Source organism: Cryptomeria japonica, chromosome 7 (assembly GCF_030272615.1).
Source record: "Cryptomeria japonica chromosome 7, Sugi_1.0, whole genome shotgun sequence".
Taxonomy (NCBI): Eukaryota; Viridiplantae; Streptophyta; class Pinopsida; order Cupressales; family Cupressaceae; genus Cryptomeria; species Cryptomeria japonica.
In genome coordinates, this window is record NC_081411.1 from 759,934,258 (window position 1) to 759,946,670 (window position 12,413).

Here is a 12,413-nt window from a genome sequence, read left to right on the forward strand (position 1 = left end):
TGATGAGTGTTGAGTTGACCTTGAAATATAGGTTGATGATTTGTATAAATATATGTAATAATCATGTGAGAGAGGTATCTGTGTGTGAGAATAATGATTTGATCTTTTAGAAGTAGTGAAGAAGTGTGAAGAAGTGTGAAAGAGTACGAAGGAGTAGTATATGTGGTATGTGCTTAATCGGAATTGTAACCAGGCATGAGGAGATGCTATTTTATTAGTTCTTGATCTTTTGAATGTAATCCGAATATTTTTGTAAGATAGTGAGTCTTCCCCAGGGTTGTAGCCCTTCTTGTTATTGTGTTTTGAGCAGTGAGCTCTAGGACGTGTGCTTGAATGCATGTACATTCCCCATTGTAATATTTCATATACTTCTAACAGGGTATCATCTCATTGTGGGTAGGTTCCCACCATGTTTTTTCCCTTAACTGGGTTTTCCACATCAAAAATCTTGGTGTTATGTGTGTTATTGATTTGTGCTTTCATTGTTCATTATCAGATTTGAAATTGTGTTTAAGTTTAGTAAAGTTTGTGGGAAAACTAATTCACCCCCCCCTCTCTCAATTAGATGCATTGTTGCCAACAATTGCTATCAGAGCTAGATCCTTCGAAAGACGCTTGACCACTTGAGGTGATTTGGGATGGCAACCTATACTTACAAGAAGGATAGTCGGAGATTTGATGGAACAAACTACTCTCTATGGAAGAACCAGATGGAGTGTCACTTGAGATGCATTGGTGAAGATTATTGGAAGATTACTAAGAATGTGTATAATGTTCCTCTGAATGGTCCTACAACTCCGAATGAGATTAAGGAAGTTGAATACAATATTAGGGTGAAAGAAGCATTATTGAGTGCCTTGACTGATTTTGAAATGACTAACGTGATGGATTTGTAGACCGCTCATGAGATCTAGAAGAAGCTAGAGATTTTTTATGAAGGTGAGAGTCATGTGAAAGTTGCTAAGTTGCAGAGCCTGAAAGGAAAGTATGAGATGCTGAAGATGGGAGAAGATGATAATATTACATCTATGCAGAAAGTGAATGAACTTGTGCTGAATAACAGATGTGTTGATGGAGTGTTGTCCAAGAATCAGAGATTGTAGCTAAAGTGTTGAGATCCTTGCCTCCTTCTTACAAACACAAAGTTGTTTCTATTGAGGAGATTCAGACGGTGGCTGATGTTACTAGAGACGCGTTGATTGGTAAACTTGTTTCCTTTGAGTTGAGTGAATTTGGTGAATCTCTTCCTAAGTTAGAATCTGCATTCAAAACTACTATTTCCGGGAAGCAGAAATGTGATCCGAGAGAAATTTCTACAAGGGTGTCCAGATATGAGAAGGAGATGAGAGAACTTGAAGAAGAAGAAGGAGAGCTTGAGGAGCTTGAAGCACTTATTGCCAGAAGATTGCCTAAAGGTGTCGGTAAGTATGAAGGTAAATTGCCTCTTAAATGCTTTTCATGTAATAAGATAGGAGATTTTGCCTCAAGGTGTTTGAAAAGAGTTCCTAAGAAGCCACTTAAGCCATATAAGCCTAAATATAAGAAGAAGTTTTATTATGTTGTTGATGAAGGTGTGAAAAATGATGAACCTAATAAGGGAAATTCAAGAGATGAATCAGTGTTTATTGCAAGATGATTCGGTTACTACTAATTCTACTAGTTGCATTAATGAGGAGAAAGATTTGACTTCTAAAGTTGAAGAGAAAGATAAATGGGTTATTGAAAGTGGTTTCTCTCAGCATATGAGAGGTGATAAGAGTAATTTTTTGAGTATGGAAAAGTATGATGGTGGTGTAGTAAGATTTGGTGATGACAAAGCTGGTATAATCCATGGTAGAGGTTCTATTTCTCTTGATGGTAAGCATAACATTGATAATGTCTTATATGTTGAAGGTATAAAGCATAATATTTTGAGTGTTGGACAAATGGTTGATAAGGGATGTGAATTGCAATTCAAGAATGGCAAATGTAATATCCTAAGTGATTCCAGAATTGAGATTGCATCAGGTACAAAGACTAAAGGTAATATCTTTCACTTGAATGTTGGTGGTAAAAGTTGTTTGATTGCTCAGGTTGATGAAAGTTGGTTATGACATAGAAGAATGTGTCATGTGAATTTTGATTGCATGGTTAAGATAAGTTCTACTCAAATAGTGAGAGATCTTCCTAAGTTGGTAAAGCCTACTAATCTGGTATGTAAGGAATGTCAATTAGGGAAGCAGACAAGAGTTACTTTCAAAAGCAAACAATATAGTTCTAATGAATTATTGGATCTTATGCATGCTAATTTGTATGGTCCTTCTAGAGTGAGAAGCTTGGAAGGAGACAAGTATTTCATGTTGTTGATTGATGACTATTCAAGGATGATATCAATTACTTTCTTGATGGAGAAATCTGAATCCTTGGAGAAGTTCAAGACTTTCAAAGCTATGGTAGAGACTAAGACAGGATTGAAGCTAAAGTGTCTGTGATATGACAGAGGTGGTGAATTAACTTCTTGTGAGTTCAATAGTTTTTGTGAAGAGTATGGAGTAAAGAAATAGTTATCTGCTCCTAGAAGCCCTCAGCAAAATGGTGTTGTGGAGAGGAAGAATAGAACAATTCAGGAAGCTACTAGAACCATGATGATTGAAGGAAATGTTCTGCATGTCTATTGGAGATAAGCTGTGAGTACTGTTGTATATACTCTTAACCAAGTGCATATTAAAGGTGATACTAGTAAGACTCCTTATGAGTTGTGGTTTGGTCATGTTCCTATAGTTAGATATTTCAAAAATTTTGGAAGTAAATGCTATATCAGAAGAGATGAAGATCTAGGAAAATATGATGCTAGATTTGATGAAGGAATTTTTCTTTGTTGTTCTACTAAGAGTAAGGCTTATTGGTGTTATAATAAAAGATTGAGAAAGATATCTGAGAGTGCTAATGTGAAAGTTGATGAAAGAAATGTGAGACAGATCAGATCATGCAGATATGATTCAGATGATCAAGATGTCAGTTCAGATAAAGGAAAGCAAGTGCAGAACCAGATTCAAAACCAAATTGATTTGGAAAAGCCTGTGAATGAAAGATAAGGTACAAGTGCTAGTGCAGAAGAAAGAGCTCAGGAGTCCAAAAATCAGGAAAATCCTAAGACTCTCGGGTATGTGAGATTGAATCATTCAGAGAATCAGATCATAGGTGATAAGAATAAAGGTGTGATGACTAGGAGAAGAATTGCTTAAGAGTAATCCTTGATTTCTAAGATTGAACCTAAAGATGTTGATGAAACATGTAAAGATGAAAATTGGGTTAAAGCAATGGAAGAAGAATTGAACTAGATTGAAAAGAATGACACATGGATTCTTGTTCCCAAACCTAAGGATAAGAATGAAATTGGAACTAAATGGGTCTTTCGGAATAAATTGAATGAACAAGGTGAAGTTGTTAGGAATAAAGATAGACCTATTTGTAAGGGATATTCTCAGATGGAAGGAATTGACTTTGAGGAGACTTTTTCCCCGGTAGCTAGAATTGAAGCTATTAGATTATTTCTTGCTTATGTTGATTATAAAGATTTCAAATTTTATCAAATGGATGTAAAGTCAGCCTTTCTTAATGGTGAGCTAGAAGAAGAAGTTTATATTAAGCAACCAGATGGATTTCAGTTGATAGATCATAAAGATATGGTTTGCAGATTGAAGAAAGCCATGTATAGACTGAAGCAAGCCCCCAGAGCTCGGTATGTCAGATTGGATCGGTATTTGATGAATCTTGAATTCAATAAAGGTACTGTTGATAGTAATTTGCATTTCAAGATTGATCATGATAATATTTTGATTGTTGAGGTATTTGTTGATGACATTATTTTTGGATGGAATGATGGTTTGTGCAAGAAGTTTGCTGATGATATGCAAAATGAGTTTGAGATGTCTATGATTGGTGAGATGAAATTCTTTTTGGGATTGCAAATTACTCAGTTGGATAAAGGTATATTTATATCTCAATCTAAGTATGTGAACAAATTGTTGAAGAAGTTTGGTTTAGATGATGCAAACCTAGTTGGTACTCCTATGGTGACCAAATGTAAGTTGACTAAGGATGATTATTCCCCGAAAGAAAATCAGACTAGATATAGGTCTATGATTGGTGGATTGTTATATTTGACTCATACTAGGACATATATTATGAATGTTGTTTGTCTTTTTGCTAGATTTTGAGCTAATCCTAAGGATTCTCATGTTGTTGTTGTGAAGCAAATTTTCAGATATTTGAAAGGAACTGTTAATTTTGGTTTATGGTATCCTAAAGATGATGATTTTACTTTGAGTGCTTTTATAGATGTCGATTGGGCAAGTGATGTTGATGACAAAAAGATTACTAGTGGTGGTACATTCTTCTTGGGTAAGAGATTGGTTTCATGGGTGAGTAAGAAACAAAATACTATATCTTTATCTACTACAGAAGTTGAATACATTGTTGCTGCTAGCAATTGTACTCAGGTGATATGGATGAAGCAAATGTCGAAAGATGTCAGAGTTATTTTTTATGAACCTACTACTATATACTGTGATAATTCAAGTGCTATCGACATTTATAAGAATTTGTTGTTGCATTCAAAGACCAAGCATATATCAATCAAGTTTCATTTCTTGAGAGAGAGAGAAGGTGAATGAGAAGGAAGATAGATTAGAGTATATATCTACAAAGGAACGGATTGCAAATATCTTCAGGAAGCCTTTGCCTAAGGATACTTTTGAGTATCTCAAAGGGAAGCTAGGGGTAATTATCCCTCCTAATGAGAACTAAGATGCATGGATTTTCATTAGTCTAATGGATTTCACATAGATATCTTGTGATCTGGATTGATGAGTGAGGCTGCTACTCAAGGGGAGTAGTCAATGTTGTGGTTCATTTGTTCAGATTTGTGAGTTAGTTCTAAGTGGGAGAAAATCATGTTTTGCATCTATGCCTTTTGCATTGATGTCAAAGGAGGAGAGAATCGTGTGAAAAAAAACTACTATATTATATGCTTGATCTCAGGAGGAGATTGTTGAGAATTATGGGGAGATTATTGGTAGTTGAATTCTTTCTTTGCATTGATTGTTTTTCACATTCATATGTTGTCATCAATGCCAAAGGAGGAGATTGTTGTATATTGTTGAGAAGTTTGTTGGAATGATGTGTTGTCATTGATGTCAACATATTCCTCTGTGTGCTCTAGTGTTGCAGTCAAATTATGTGAGTTGGTTTGGCCAATGTGTCGTACTTGAGTTGTTGTGGATCAAAAGGTTTTGAGATAAGTATCTCTAGTTGATTCAGCTAAGGTTTATGTGGTCCGCATGGTGATTTGATCGAGTTATGAGATCCAATATTGCGGTTGGTTTCTCAGTTGTTCAGTGTTGATCAGTGTTTTGGATTTTGCTTCGCATTGCAATATCTTGCTTTGCGAATTTGACAGTGTTTGGGATGTTCATATATGTCCTCAATTCAAATGGTTCATGATTTGGAGGTCTGCAAGTGAATTTTTTAGTTTGACAGTCAGTTCAGTGAGTGTTCTTGAGGTTTGGTATGATGATGATGAAGATTCTAGTAAGTGGTGATGTTACGGTTGTTGTTGTGGCAATTCATGATGCTTGTGGATGTTTCTAGATCGTGTTTTATTTGTATTGGTGGTTTGCATTGATCGTTGTTCTCGTTGTTGATGATTTCCTTGGTATGTTCATGTTATGCGGTATTCTTGGCCGACCAGATGATTATAGCATGTTGTGGATGTTCAAGGAACAATTCTTGGTGGTGTTGCATGTTCGAGGAGTTGATTTGGATCCATACTATGTCTTAGCCGACATTGTTTTGGTTTGCATGTAATATTGTAACATGTATGGTCATGTATGTCTTAGCTGATGATTTGTATAAATATATGTAATAATCATGTGAGAGAGGTATCTCTGTGTGTATATGGTGAAAATGTTGGCATTTTTTATGTTCATGTTGTGATTGTCATTGATGGACACACACTTGCATTAAGATCCTCTTTATATGTATGAGTTAGACAACAACCGATATTTCTTCCAACCGGTATGTTGTATTATAGTCTTTAGACTATTGATGTTTTGCAGAATGTGTTTACCGGTCTAAAGTGGCATGTTGACCCCAAGTGGTTCATGGATACCAAGCGGTACGAGGGATTAAAGTGGCATAACACATTTTTACCAGTCTTCATTTTTGATAAATCGACAACTGGTATTTTGTATGAACCGGTAATACTCTGTGATGAGTTACCAATCCACCGATTGTTTGACGGTGCCGACACTCTAGCGGTGCTTTTTGTGTCCTGTTACTGAGTATGTCTAGATCCATTGAACCTAGGAAATTGTAATGTAATCCTATTGGACCGACATGAAATCAGATTCCTTTATAAGGACATCATGTCTAGGGTTTTAGGTTGTTGATGAGGTCGCAACAAAGAGTTTATGTTGTTGCTAGGGTTTAAGGTGGTTGAGGAGTTGGAAAGAATATGAATGTGTAGAAGACTGAAGTAATGCAGGAGTGCATTAAGAATGAGCTATCAAGGATCTAACTGAGCAGTCTTTGCTATTAGATAGATCAAACACTTGTTGATTACTCACATCTTTGACAAGTTTGTATCCCTTAACCGGGTAGGCCCAAAAGCCTTTTGTAAAATCCTCTAACAAGGTGGTTCACCTCTGTGAATCTAAAATCCTCTAGCAAGGTAGTCCTTGATCGGACTTATCTCGTAACAGAGATTGAGATTCCTAACAGGATCTATTCTGGTGAAGAACATTGTAAGACCTTAACCGGTCTGGTTTCTATTATGCAGATAGTGACTTGTGAGTTACATCTCACCGTGGTTTTTCCCATTTGGGTTTCCACGTCAAATATCTTGTGTTATGGTTGTATTGCTTTTGTGGGTGAATGCTTTATTTGCACTTTGGTTTGCATGTGTGATAACCGGTCTGTCTGTTAAACTGTTTTATCAGTTTATCTTTAGACTGTTTAAGTGTTTTAAGTGCAGTGTTTTTCGGTATACTAATTAACCCCCCCCCTTACTATTCATCAATTGGTATCAGAGCCTACCTTTCTATAAGTTTAACCACTTGGAAAGAGATATGGGGGAATACACCTTGAGGGAACTTACTCAATGACTCACTCAGTCTAAGCAAGCCTATGATGATCTTATGGTCAAATACAAGGCATCTCAAACAAAAAGGAGAGAACATGCAGAAAAGTTGATGGAGCTATCTGAAAATAGTTCTGCAGATGAAGCATATATGGAAGCCCTAATTGCAGAAGTAAATAAGCTGAATGAATCAAACTCCAACCTGAGAAAGGAGTTGGAAGGACTGACTATCCGGATGTGTCAAGAGCTTGAGAACTGGAGAAAAGTTGAAGACCTAGTGAAAGAAAGAGATTTTGAGATCTCCAAGTTGAAACAAGAGATGAGTGCCCTAAATGCTCAACTCCATGCAAGCAAGGTGGAAAAAGAAGGAGTACAAGGTGAACTAAACATAGCCATCTCTGAGAATGCAAGTCTAATGGAGTCAAATGCTGCTATTTCCAAAGAACTCTCTGAGTCAAAGGAAATATTTGCTAAGTTCAACAAGAGCACTGTTAAGCTAGAGCAAAAGCTTGAGTCGGCTAGACCGGTAAAGAATACCAATGGACTTGGTTTCTCTGGACATGAGGAAGGATAATCCTCAGGAACAAATGCTGAAGAATCAAAGAAGCGACCGGCATTCAAAAGAAAAGGTAAGCAAAAATTCAAACCTGTTTGCTTTAACTGTCTTAAAGAAGGACACACTGCCAATGTATGTAGGAGCAAAGCCTACAATAATTTTCCTTACTTTATTAACAATGTACCTAGATCTAATAAGTTCAATGGTCATTGTTATGCATGCAACAAGTTTGGGCATAGGGCATCTGAATGCAGGTCTGTCATGAACAACACCGAAAGATATCCTTAGAGGACCCAAGGAGCTGGTCTGGAATCTTTTGTGAACCGGAACCCCAACTGGTTTAATGCTTATAACCATCAGTCAGGTAACAGTGGCTATCAACCAGCAACCGGATGGAGAGAAAACTGTTGGATTTGTCATGGTCATGGTCACAATGCTACTACATGCAGAAGGAAGAATGTAAACATGAACAATGGACCTTGGAGAGCACCTGGAATGATTTGCTATCATTGCAACAAACTGGGTCATGTGGCAAGATTCTACAGAAGCAGAAAGAGTATATCTGATGATATACCGGTCACTCCGGAAGGAGGAATTGATGTTGAAACAGTTCAAGCGAACATGAACAAAACCTGGAAGAGGAAACTAGTAATGTTGGAAGAGGAACCGGTTTCTGCACCTAGTGTGGAAATATCAGAACCGACAAACTAAGCTTCAAAAGGCTTAGGGGGAGAAAACAACAAAATGTTTTCGAACCCCTGGTTTATACCGACAAAAGACCTTAACTGGTATGTGATACCTGTCGCTTGGCAGAAGACCAAAAATGGTAAAAAGGCAAATTAGGGTTTACGCACTAATAGAGGAGCATTAATGGCGGTAGGTGAGGAATATGTTTAAAAGCATTTTTCAAATCATTTCTCACTATCAGTTTTCGAGCAAAGAAAAGTTTTTCAAAGAGCAGAACGATGAAAAGGTGATTTGAGCAGAGATTTGGAGAAATTGAGAAATCGCGAAGGAGATTCAAATTCAAATAGCAAACGGTCAAGTGGAGAACACAAAGCGGCAATTCAGCTACCGACGAAGTGAGGAGTGAAGGAGAATCGGAAAGCCCTAAATTCGCGTGTTTTAAAAGGTATTTCTCGAGCTCTTAAAATTTCTACAATGGCTTCTGCATCTCATACCAGTTCTAGTGCATCTATAGAGTCTGAAAGTTTTATTCAATGGAAGTCAAAGTATAATGCCCTATCACAAGTTCCAGCTGGAGTGATAGTTGAAGAGGGAATTTATGACTACATAGATTGCAAGATTGAAGACCTAGGGTCTCTAGCCATCCACTCCCAACTAGGTCTGTTTTGTGGAAAGGATAAGAAAATCAAACCGGAGTATAGTATCTTCGAGAAGAAGAAACTCCATAATGTTGTATACTTCCTAGAAGACTTTACAGAGGATCATATAAGGATCATTTTGAGCAGAGTCCATGGTGACAAAATGTACCTGGAGAGGACGCATGATATCACGTCGTAGGCAATTCATGCAGTCACTGGTTTTTGCAATTCAGGGGAAGTACAAGCCCTAAGGACGGTTAGCAAGTTTGAAATGTCCAGGCTCACCGGTTCAGTGAGCGACTCACGGGGCATGACTGTAAATTCAATCAAGGATGATCTAGTTAAGTATGTCTGCATGGTGATAGGCTACCGGACATTCTCTTCCAGCAGAATCAACTCTGTATCTGCTACAATGGTAAATGCCGCTTACCGGATGATAAAGGAGGATGCATCATTCGATCTGTGCACCGACATGCAGAGGCAACTCCTGTCAAATCTGAAGTCGATCAACAAGATAATGCACTAAGGTTCAAGTTTGGACAATTACTGGTTGGGTTGTTCTTCTATTTCCAAGGCTACTTTCCTAGAGTAGGAGATGTCCAGTGGTCTCCTGACCAACCAGTAACCAAGCAAATCAAGGAAAGAATTCAAGCAATTGGAACCGGTTATCCTGAAGTTCTGAACAAGTATTTTGATGAGTTTAGATAAAAAATGAGCCAAAGGATGAGGATCTCAGGTGATATCATCAAGAAATATGAAGATGACATCTGTTTCACCATCCAAGTGGACAAAGGCATAATGGAGGTTGTTGAGCCTAGACAGGAAGAAGTGGAGCCAATGGGCTATGAGGTGATGTATGACATGCTGGAAGGGTATGCCTCTACCCTTATTGCCTCACCACTTGATCCTAAAACAAAGAGAACCGACACCTACCTAGAGAGGATAGCACTGGCTGAGGAACCACCAGCAGTGAAAAAGAAAGAATAGGTAGTGAAGAAGGCAAAGGCAGTGCCTGCAACATTAGCACCGGTTACTACTGCAACTCCAAAAGTGACCAAGCGGTCACCAGCTAAGAAGAAACCGGAAGCTGCACTGGCTAAAGTGTTCCAGAGAAAGAGGAAGACAAGGAACACCTCTCCAGACTCAAAGGAAACTGTGTCTAAGGAAAAGCCAAAGAAAACACATCAAGCAAAGAAGAAGACCAAGAATGAACCAGCATCTTCTGCACCGGTAAATATAGATATCTCCTCCTATAAACCTTTGAAACCTTGTCAAAGAACAATAAAGAATATTAGGAGAAAAGTGTTAAATGATTTACTTGAGTGTTTTGATGACTTCAATGAGGATGAAAAGGAAGCAGTTGAAAAGGAAATAATTCAGTATCTATGTAGTAATGACCGGTCGCCCTCAGAGATTACGTCTCAGACACCAGATTCTTTATATATGTCATTAGATAATAGATGGCGCATTGCCATAGAGAAAGAACAGGAAATTAGAGAGAAGGTTTTTGCACAATACTTTCCCGACCTATCAAATTTTGAATTATATGATGTTATTGATCTAAATAGAGGACTCTTCTTCACTAGCAAAAGAAGACTCTGGCTGTTAGAAGGTAGAGTTGCTGATGTCAAAAAAGACACCCATCTATTTATGCAAATCATTGTCCAGACTCACAAAGCACGTTTGGCCAACTAGCAAGCAGAAGAAGAACCAGTTATATCCAAACTGGATGAAGCATTTGATGATGAAGGAAATCTAGTTGTTGAACCAATTGACACCATTGATGTCAATGCTTTGGATGTTGAGGATGTTACCCAGGAGACACCATCTGAGGCAATAGGATAGAAGTAATAGACTAAACAGACTGATAAGCAAGCCAAGGACAGACAGGAAGCAGCAAAGGAAGAGGCAGAGCAGAGGAAAAAGGATGAAGAGAAGCAGAAGAAGAAGGAAGAAGAGAAAAAGAAGAAAGATGAAGAGGAAAAGAAGAAGAAAGATGAAGAAGAGAAGAAGAAGAAGGATGAGGATGAGAAGAAGAAGGATGAAGAGGAGAAAAAGAAGCAAGAAGATGAAATGAAAAAGAAAGAAGAGGAGGATAAGGAATAGGAGAAAAAGAAGGAAGCAGAGAGGAAGAAGAAGGAAAAAGAAGATAAGGAACAGGAGAAGAAGAAGGAAGCAGAAAAGAAAAAGGCTGACGAGGACAAGGAAGCAGAGAAGAGGAGAGAAGCGGAGAAGAAGAAAGTGGAAGAGGACAAGGCAGGAGAAGCGGCGAAGAGCACCTAGATGGAGACTCTGAAGGCAATCGGGAGTCAAGCCAAACCGACTGACCTCTCCAGTCCTATAGATCTCCAGTTTGCAAGTGAATCGGAGCTAATGCAGAGAATCAAGGTTGCTCAAGAGTGCCTTGAAATCATTCGAAGGAAGAAGGAGCAAGATATAATTCAAGCGGCTGTGGACACACTTATCGGTTTGATACCCGGTACAATTCTTCCCAACACTTAATCATCACTAGCAAAGATTAAGCTACTATGCACAGTAGTGGATGATCAGGTGCAGAGTCTGGAAGAAGCAGCTGAGGCAAATGTCAAGAAAGAGCATCAAAAAGCTCTTAACATTTCTCTAGTAAAGAAGTTGAATGAGCTTCGGTCTAAACTGCAAAAAGACCCAAAGGATATAAGGGATGCTTTGGATGAGGGAAATCTGCTACTTAGCAAAATCTGCCAACCCCATCTGTTCTATGATGATGTGCTAGCTCAGAAGCAAAAGATTCAAACAGACTTACAGTCTTACTTGAGCACATTCAATCCACCTTATGATTCCTTCACAACTTATGGGCAAACCGTTCACCGGTTTCATATCCAGTCAGCCAAAATGGAGCAAGAGATCAACACACGGTCTAGAGATTTGCAGGAGCTACAACTAGTTTTACTTCCACGTTTATAAATTCTTCAAAAGTGTTATCTGAACCTGGATGCCTTGACAGTTAAACAAGAGATGAGCACAGTTGATGCCATGGAAGAATAGGTCTCCCAGATGCAAACCGAGAAAGAAGTGGCCACCTCCCTACTTGAGTCCTGGTCTCTATCAATGAAGCTATTATTGCAGGACTATAAATATGTTTTTGACAAGTACTATTCCTTATTGTCATAAACTTTTATTATTTTTATATATCAAATGGAAACAGGGTTGTTTAGCGGTACTTTGTCATTATTGGCAAAGGGGGAGAAGTATTCTATTTTGGAGAAGTATAAGGGAGAAGTATCTGGTACTTAAAATTTTGCTATATGCTTTGATATATGCTATATGCTCTGATATCTCAATGTTTATGCTCTGTATGCAAAATTGCTATACATTGTATTGATTAAGGGATAGTGTATATGCTTAGGGGGAGCAATTTTGCTAATGGCATGTT